The sequence below is a fragment of the Bufo gargarizans genome, chromosome 9 (assembly GCF_014858855.1).
Source record: "Bufo gargarizans isolate SCDJY-AF-19 chromosome 9, ASM1485885v1, whole genome shotgun sequence".
Taxonomy (NCBI): Eukaryota; Metazoa; Chordata; class Amphibia; order Anura; family Bufonidae; genus Bufo; species Bufo gargarizans.
In genome coordinates this window covers 99,420,182-99,429,960 of record NC_058088.1, presented here as the reverse complement: position 1 = coordinate 99,429,960, position 9,779 = coordinate 99,420,182, and positions in this window count along the sequence as shown.

The following is a 9,779-nucleotide window of genomic DNA, read 5'->3' as shown; positions in this document are numbered from 1 at the left end:
AGAAAGGACAGTGTAAAAGTACAACCTGCTGCTGAGTGCTTGTGGAATTTACCCTCAGTGTAACTTGCATGACTATTGCCTGCCAGACTTGTGAATAAGCCCCTTTTTGTGGAACTGTAATAATCTAAAGACTGTACTACTCCCTGCTGTACAAAGTTGGATTGTCCAGTAAAGTTTACGTTTGGTTCACTGCATACTTGTGTACCGTTATCTTTCCAACCACCAACCGGCGTGCCACCGTCCAAAGGCACTGGCGTCACGAATACCACAGGGACCTTGCCCCAGGCACACAAAATACCTGTAACATCCAGGGCACCTCAACTACCATCAGGCCTGGTCCCTATCTACAGAGCGTGCCCCAGAGGAACTGTGTCTACCTCTCCTTCACTGCCACGCGCCTGCCCAGGGTTCTTCAAATATAGTGAGTACCCTCGATTGCCCATAACTGTGACCTCACTTCGTCATCCCCTGCAGGTCTGGCGTGTTGCATAAATTGGCGTCACGAACAGGATACGAATATTCCTGCGCCATAGCGGATAAAAAAACTGTGTGCTGAAAATTGTCTTAAAGTGACAAGCCCTAATTATTTTATTGCAAATTACTGGGCCAAAGTGAACTGTAATATTTGCGGTGTGAAGATTACACTATATGGACTGTTTTCTGCTTATTTAAGCCACCGCTTGCTGTCAGTGAATAGACAGCTATTTTGCTCAAAGATGGCCGCTGAGCTTGCTTGAAATTGTTTGCTGCGTCATCTTCATCTTAAATTGGCGGTAAAAATTGGCGCCTTCTGCTAAAAGTGCGGGAAGGCTGTATGCTGGCGCCACCGCCCTGTCTGGACATTTGCATGTCTGCTGTGATGGACTCCGCCTCCCCCATACTGGAGTACCTGGGGGGCGGCCTCCCAGTGCAATGGGAGGATCTGTCTGAACTTATTGGCGCCACCCTGTCGCTCTCCAGAGAAGGATCGAGCATGTTGAGGAGTGAGGACTTTCCTGATGATATGTCCGCGCCTGACTTATTAACCATGAATGTGACTGGTGTTGAGCAAGAGGACGCTCCACCGGCCTACTCTCCGGGACCGGAGAGACCCGCCTGCCCGCCACCGAGGACGCAACCGGAGACCTATTATGGCTCCTGGAGAGACTTCTTCCAGCCCTCGTTCAAGTGGTCCGCATTGATGGCAGAGATCCGGGAGGCCGCAATTAAGAAGACGACTAAAACTAAGATTTACTACGAAGAACTGGCAAAGACCGTTCACGAGTGCCACACTGACACACAACCCCGCCTGGAAAGGAGAATGGGGTTGGTTGTGGCCTTTGACAAGGACCGAGGCTTCGGTTTCATAAAAGACTACCTGACTGGACGAGACTTATATGTCAACAGGAGGTCCGTCAAGCGGAGTTACCTCCCAGAACGTCTACACAACCTCCGCGAGGGAGAGGAGGTTGAATTTACCCCTGCTGAGGGCCTGCGAGGCCCCTACGCCACTGCCGTGTCCCGTCCTAAGAAGAAGACAGAGGACTGGGACTTTGATGAGGACAACCCTGGCTGCGAGCGTGAATCTGAATGCTCTCCAGGACCGGCCCATCACGCCTTCCAAGAACGGGGCTCTTTCATTGGCCCAAATGTGTTCTGGCAGCCGACAGTGGTAGAGAAGAGGGTTAGCCCATGGCCCTCACCTGAGTTGCCTCGCAGGGAGAAAACTATCCGTGAGCTTCAGGATGCAGAGAGATTCAAAGCTGCCCTGGAGAATATCCGCAGAGGGAGGAAAGCGGACGCCTCACCTGAGCCTGCAGCGGCTGCGCAGGACGAACCACCCACCGCTCCAGTGCCGACGACGACAGCGGAGACCAGCGATCCCGACTCCGAAAGCCTGGACGACCAGATCGTGCGGCTGGAGCTAAAGCTACGGGAGCTACGCCAGACTGCCACCGCCAGGATCCGGACTCCACCTGGCCTACGACGTAAGGACTCGGACGTCTCCGGGTCTAAGGTGAGAGTACCTGTCCCTGCCAGTCGTCCCTCCTTAGTACCGGCACCTGCGGTGGGATCCTCATACGCTGTGCACCGGCGCACAGAGCCAGTTGTTTCAGAACCCACCGGACCGCTTGCAGCAGCGGTACCCAGGCCAGTGCAGCAGCCTACGATTGTTATGCCTGCTCCGGTGAGGTCAGCGACTGTGATAACCCCTAGGCCTATGGGGCCTATACCTATTAGGGGTCCATTTATGCTACAGTTGCCCCCCAATACTGTGTTGTGGGCACATCCATCTGTTGAACCTCAGTACAGGCCCAATATACAAATGGAGCCAGGGAGCACCACTGAAATGCAAAGTGGATATGACATGCCCCTGTGAATTGGCCTGCTAGGCCCTTGATGTTTGATTTGATTTGCCAAGGGATCCTAAAGAAGACTTAACTCTTTCAGGACAGGAGTCCTTTGTTGTTTTGGCCCTCTGTTGCTGCTGCCAGTTACCCACGGCTCAGTGGAGGCGGCAAGCCACTGAAGTACCACGTGCAGCAAGGCCATCTTGTTTACAGGACCTCCTGCCTGCTTTCTCAGAGTGAAAACCCAGTTGTGCCTGTTTTCATGTTGCACCTTTTAACCCTTTAACCCCCTTTTCAGGTTGATTAAGGGTATTACAGCACTACTTTGATGTGTATGCCATTTAAATAATGTGGACTATTTTATGTGCTGTTATTTTATTATGCAACTGGAATTTAAAAGAATTGGGCCCAGGGATAGACTCAAATGCACATGAGCCTCTGAGATTTTGCTATTATTTTAAAGTATTGTGCCCAGAGATGGACTCCACCCCGTGCGAGCCTCTGTGATTCTTGCTATGATTCCTAAAGGTCTTATATCTCTACTTAGCTGTGGAATGAACGAAAAGAAAAGAAACTGGGTACGGACTCATTTTAAATGCTTTGAGCCTCCAAAGAACTGTTATTTAATGTTTACATTTTCCATGGACTACAACTGTTCTGTCATGGACAATTTGCACTTAAAAAGTATTATATGGACTATCCTGGTTTATTGACACGCTGTGCCAGGTCAGCGCCCCTGTTCCCATTGTTTTATCCTGAGAGAAGAGAACGACGCCCCTTTTCACCATTACTTGCTCCTATTCCAGTGGAACTGCCTAATATATGTATACATATAATGTATATTTTGCAAATGTAGATGTGTTTTCCTGCTTTGCTTTATTGTCCTCATTACAGGTGCAGTATCCAGCTGTGCAGGGACCCTCCATGTTGCGCCGAGGATGGGCAACGTTATAGCGTGGGGGTATGTAGTGTCCCACTAGGTATGGGTGGGCACTACACAAGGGTCAATTGGTGTGCGCATTACTCTTACTCACAAGGAACAGAAATGTCATATTTTATTCTGCATTTAATGTATGTTTTACTGTGTTGTTAGATGCAATGTACCCCTGTCTAATGCAGCAGCAGGCCTAGTTGGGTGTAGTTAGACATCCCAGACACTAGAGGGAGATAGGGAGCCCCTAGTATAAATGTCCAGGCCCAGACAGGGAGAGTTAGTGCAGAGTCAGGAGTCTGAGAAGACACAGGTTAAGAAGTCTGCTCCTGACATGCAGCTGGATAGCCCTGGCTGCTAGTGATGTCCAGGAGGCTGTTGAGAAGCTCCAGCCTGCCTGAAGAACAAGAGAGCCTAAGTTAGCTCTGAAGAGATACCCCAGTTGCAGGATTCAACCTCCTGGGAGAAACCAACAGTTACCCACCTGATAGGAGGAGGCATCCCAGGGTAAGCGAAGTGACCCTGATAGGCAGAAGATCTGAGGAACCATTGCAAGCAGTATAATACCTGAGGAAGGAAGTAACCAAGGATATAAGCCACCCTTTTAGGCATCCGGGCCTTGGGAATTATCAAGCCAGAGTAGGAGTTCTAGAAAGGACAGTGTAAAAGTACAACCTGCTGCTGAGTGCTTGTGGAATTTACCCTCAGTGTAACTTGCATGACTATTGCCTGCCAGACTTGTGAATAAGCCCCTTTTTGTGGAACTGTAATAATCTAAAGACTGTACTACTCCCTGCTGTACAAAGTTGGATTGTCCAGTAAAGTTTACGTTTGGTTCACTGCATACTTGTGTACCGTTATCTTTCCAACCACCCACCGGCGTGCCACCGTCCAAAGGCACTGGCGTCACGAATACCACAGGGACCTTGCCCCAGGCACACAAAATACCTGTAACATCCAGGGCACCTCAACTACCATCAGGCCTGGTCCCTATCTACAGAGCGTGCCCCAGAGGAACTGTGTCTACCTCTCCTTCACTGCCACGCGCCTGCCCAGGGTTCTTCAAATATAGTGAGTACCCTCGATTGCCCATAACTGTGATCTCACTTCGTCATCCCCTGCAGGTCTGGCGTGTTGCAATGGCATTTAAAAAATCCCTGATAGAACAAAAGGAAAGGACAGCAGTGAAGAGGAGAAGTCCTGGGGAAGAAGCTGTGGTAATGTCTGGAACATGAGAAAAGGTAAGTGAAGAGAGAGGCAGAACAATGCTGGGAGTTGTGGTTATTTAACTGGGACTGTATGTTAGGGCTGTAGGGAGGGATGTTATTTACATGGAACTGTGTGTTGGAGGTGGCTGGGGAGGAGGTCATGTTATTAACATGGTCCTGTATGATGGCTGTAGGAGGGAGTGATGTTATTTACATGGGACTGTATTGATGGCGGCTGTGGGTGGAAGTGATGTAATTTACATGGGATTGTATGTCGGAGAGGGCTGGGAGAGGGAGTGATGTCATTTAAATGGGACTGTATCGATGGCTGCTGTGGGTGAAAGTGATGTTATTTACATGGGACTGTATGTTGGAGAGGGCTGGGGGAGAGAGTGATGTTATTTACATGGGACTGTATTGATAGCGGCGTGGGAGGGATCTGTCACGGCCGTAGATAGGGTTCACACACAGTGAACCCTAACTTGTACCCAGCCAACTGACCCTGCCTACTTGCAGAACAAGTCCTAGGCGACAAGTCCACAACTGGTCGACGTTCCCTATACTTGTACGTGCAGAGATAAAATTCAAGCACCCGCGAAACCACAGGCACCTGTTCAAACACAGGACACACAAACAAACGCCAAGGGAAGTCGAGCCAGGATATCGAGACCAATAGAATCACAAAGCGGAAGGAGGGAGCAATAACAAGCCAATGGTCAATACCAGACAGGAAGAAGGAAAAGAATCGCTAAGCAGAGAGAGAGGTCAAGGTATAGCCGAGGTCAAATCCAACAGCAACAGTTCAATACACACATGTCCCAGAGCACAGCAAGGAAAACCTATAACTGGCAAAGGTGATTGCCAGTTGCAACCATAAATAGGGAGCTAATCACCTGAGAGCTGATATCACAGGGGGCGTAGCTCAGGTGTGACCTAAGTTGGCGTGGTCAAAGTGGGCGACCAAGAGGGGACGTGGCCTTTACAGCGCTGAGAGGGGTGTGGTGTAAATGCAGAGTCACTAAGGGGCTTGGCATGACAGCATGTTTGGCACTGTGCTGCAGTGTCCGAGCCCCAGACTGCAGCGCTGGAGCTCAGACAGGCAAGTTGGCAACAGGAGTGATGTTATTTACATGGGACTGTATGTTGATGGCGGCTGCGGGAGGGATTGATTTTATTTACATGAGACTGAATGTTGGAGGGGGCTGGGGCAGGGTGATATTATTTAAATAGAACTGTATGTTGAAGGTGGCTGTGGGAGGGGATTATGTTATTTGAATGGGACTGTATGTTGAAGGTGGTTGTGGGAGGGGATTATGTTATTTACATGTGACTGTATGTTGAAGGTGGCTGGGGAGGTGATGTTATTTACATGGCACTGTATATTTGAGGGGTCTGGAGAGATGGTGTGATGTTATTTACAGGAGACTGTATGGTGGAGGGAGGAATATAACTACAGGGGCCACTGCAAATCCAGGGGACATTATAGGCGTCCTTATTACTACTGAGGACTCTATAGGAGGGATGTATAGATCCGCCTAATTTTTTACTAAGAGCACTATGGGGGGCCTTATTACTACTGAGGAGTCTGTAGAGAGCTGTGTTACCACTGGGGAAACAATAGGGGGCCTTATTTCAACTGTGAGGGTATTATTAGTACTGGAGGGTGCTTCTACTAATGCGGGCACCCTTGGAGAGCATTATCACTGTTGAGGGCACTGTAGGAGGCAGTATTACTAATGAGGGTATTCTTGGGGAGCATTATCACAGTTGGGGGAACTGTAGGGGGCAGTATTACTAATGAGGGCATTCTAGAAGGGAATTACTACTGATGGGTCTATGAGAAGCACTATTACTATGAGGGTGCACATTTTTCTTCAGGATAGTATTTCGGGGTATTGGGGAGCACAGCAAGCAACAGGATAACACTATGGGGACTCCAGGTTGGAAGATGATGATAGAAATGTGAGGAAGCTGTCTGTGTGTCACACTCTGCAGAGATGAGGTGGATGAAAGAAGTTGTACGGACCAAATGGAGAAGATGATGCCAGAGAAGATCTACATCGAAGGAGATGTCACCTGGGAGGCACTGGATGTGACAGGTATCTGCTGCTGTATAGCAAGTACAGCAAAATGCGGTGTGTGGGGAGAGGGGGGGTCCTGGGCCTTGGGCCCTGGATTTTTTGAGACTCTAGCAACGCCCCTGCATATGAGTCTGATGCACAGTAAGTCTATGTATGACACAACAGATTAAATATTAATGGCACAGCAGATTAACTATACAAACGTGCCTATATACTACATTGCCTGTTGACAATGAGTCTGATGATGAGTCTGATGCTTAGTATATCTATGTATAACTGAACAGATTAATTATTAATGGTGCAGCAGATGAACTAGGTACATGTGGCTATGTATTAGACTGACTGCTAAGACTAAGTCTAAGGCACAGTAAGTCTATGTCTAGCAGACCAGAGTAAATATAAATGCGCAGCAGATGAGCTAGATAAATGTGCCTATTGTATATTAAATCACCTGTTGACAATGATTCGTATGTACAGTAAGTCTATATATAACAGAACATATGAGAATGAATGGAGCAGCAGGTGAACAAGTCGCACAGGGTGATTACACTGAGCCTGTATTGCCCCCCACACTGTCCCTGCAGTCTCCCTATGCTCTCCCTACAGTATCTAAAAACTCCCCCTATGATCTCACTACACTGTTCCTGCACTTTCCCTATCCAATATTCTACAATTAATAGCTTTCTAAAGCACTGTCCCTAACGCTTCTCACATCTCTCCCTATGTTACAGTGTCTAGAAACTCCCCTATGACCTCCCTACATTGTCCCTGCACTGTCCCTATCCAATCTTTTACAATTAATAGCCTGCTAAAACACTGTCTCTAGCGCTTGCCACGTCTTTCCCTATGCTTGGTTCACAGTGAAATGGTGGCAACCGCGCAAAATGAGGCTTTTATAGGACTGTGACATCACAGGGAATGGCTGTCTGCTGATTGGCTGTCTGAATAGTATTATGGGTCATACCGCATTCCCAGGCTTCTTACTTTTACTTTGTAGCATGTGTAGATGCCATTTTAAGAAAAAAAGATTCATGGCTAATGGCGGATCAAAGTCAATTTGTTACACTTAGATTCGCTCATCAGTAATTCCATATTACAGAGATATTTTCTGGTAAAAGTGATGACTTTAACACTGTAAAAAATCATGTGATTGGATAATTATTTGCCATGGTAGAGCTACAGGAAGGCCCCATACAGTTGACTAGGTGCTGCATTACAGTTCTGTACACCTGACACCAATCTTCTGAACTGGGAAAAGAGAAATTTCTTACAATGGCCTTTCTGGAAACAACAAATCTACAATTTAAAAGCAAACTTGTCCCCATTAGATGATATCAGTTTCAAATAGAAACCATGACACGTACTTATACACTAATGGCAGCCAGTAAGACGAGCAGGGAGTATTTTATTGCATTCCAGTAAAAAATAGATTTCAATGATAGAATGTCAGGAATACGAGAAGACCCTCTGTGCAAAACAAAAATAGAAACCTTAATTTTAGAACAGTCTAATTAATGAACCATTGGAAAATGACTTCAGAATAGTTAAATATTCATTATTTTAGGGGCATCAACATTTTTTATACTTTACATAGAAAATAGAAGGCTGTGGTATGCTTAATGACATCCTACATAATTAATCACTTGACTGATATGTACAAATGATGAAGGTCACTTTGTGCAAATGTGATAGAATTACTCTAAGCTGGGGTTTTGTATTAGGTGTCTCATTTTATATTGTGCATAATATGATATTCGTAGATTTTAGGATGCTATCACACACCACGTGTATAACAGTGTAGGATTACTGCACCCTTTGATTTAAAACCAGTTCTTACTATACTCTTAGAATGTTAATTACCAGGCATTCGAGTTATGTGTTTCATTCTTACTAAACCTACAGTGTTGCTGAAAACCAAACCAGGTTATCAGGGTGCTTTCACACATAGGGCAGCGTTTTTACTGGTGTTGTTTTTCTCCTGTGTTTTTGGCATGGTTTATGCTATAAAATTGCTGTTGTTTGGGAAATATGAAACACAGCACACACAAAAAGATTTTTCCTACTGGTAGGTGACTTTTTTGTCCTTTTGCTTTTCTTTAAAAAATGCAGCATTGTTTAGCTCTGGCATTTTTTCCCCAGGTGTTTTTAATCTTTTTGTTTATTGGGGAAAAAAAGCCAAAATGGCACACATTCATGCAGCCATTTTGAAAAAAAAAAAAGTCACTAAGAAAGCACCATAAAAACCACAGTACACAGGTGCCCCCCTCCCAAAGAAGATAATATTCTAGAGTTCTTTAGTGGTGAAGAAAATGCCATAACAAACTTTATGTGTGTAAGGACCCTTAGCTTTATCTCTTCATAATCACAAACTATTGTATTATCTGGTTGCACTGTTAAGGGCAATGTCAGCAGTGGGTTCAGCAGAGGGGTAAGCGCCTACACAGGCCGATGCAAACTGAATGTGTTTTTTCCTTTCATATTCAGTTCTGTTATTGGCAGCACTTCCCGGATGCACACGACCGTTGTTTCATTCCGTGTCCGTTGTTCTATTTTTTGTGATTTTCTGCGGACCCATTGACTTTCAATGGGTCTGTTGAAAACTCGGCTAATGCACCGTTTGTCATCCGTGTCCGTGATTCTAGTCTGTCAAAAAAATATAACCTGTCCTATTTTTTTCACGGAAAACGGTTCGCGGACTCATTCAAGTCAATGGGACCGTGAAAAAACGCGGAGGCACACAAGATTGTCATCCGCGTCCGTGCGTCCGTGTCCGTTTTTTTCCTGTCATTTGCATGGCAAACTTGACTTAGACTTTTTTTTACTTTCCTTCATGTCTGGTGATCCTCCAAAAATAAAGGAAGACACACGGAAACAAAAACAGAAACGGATCACGGAACAACGGAACCCCATTTTGCGGAACGGAACACAACAACGGTCGTGTGCATGAGGCCTTACACAGAGAGTTGTGCTGTTGTTAATTGGGCATCTTTCATCTTGGTGAAAGATGTCCATCAGCTGACAAATGAGCATTTTTCCGTTCATCGACTGCTTGATTATACAGGCCAATTATCAGGAATGATTGTTCCTATAAATGCTTGTTCCAGATAACTGGCCAAAAATTATACAGTATAAAAGAACCATAAGCCAGTCAAAAAGGAATAATCAAAGCTACCTATATCCATTGTTAACAACTGGGTAAGGCAATACACTGTATTCGGCATATAGTTTA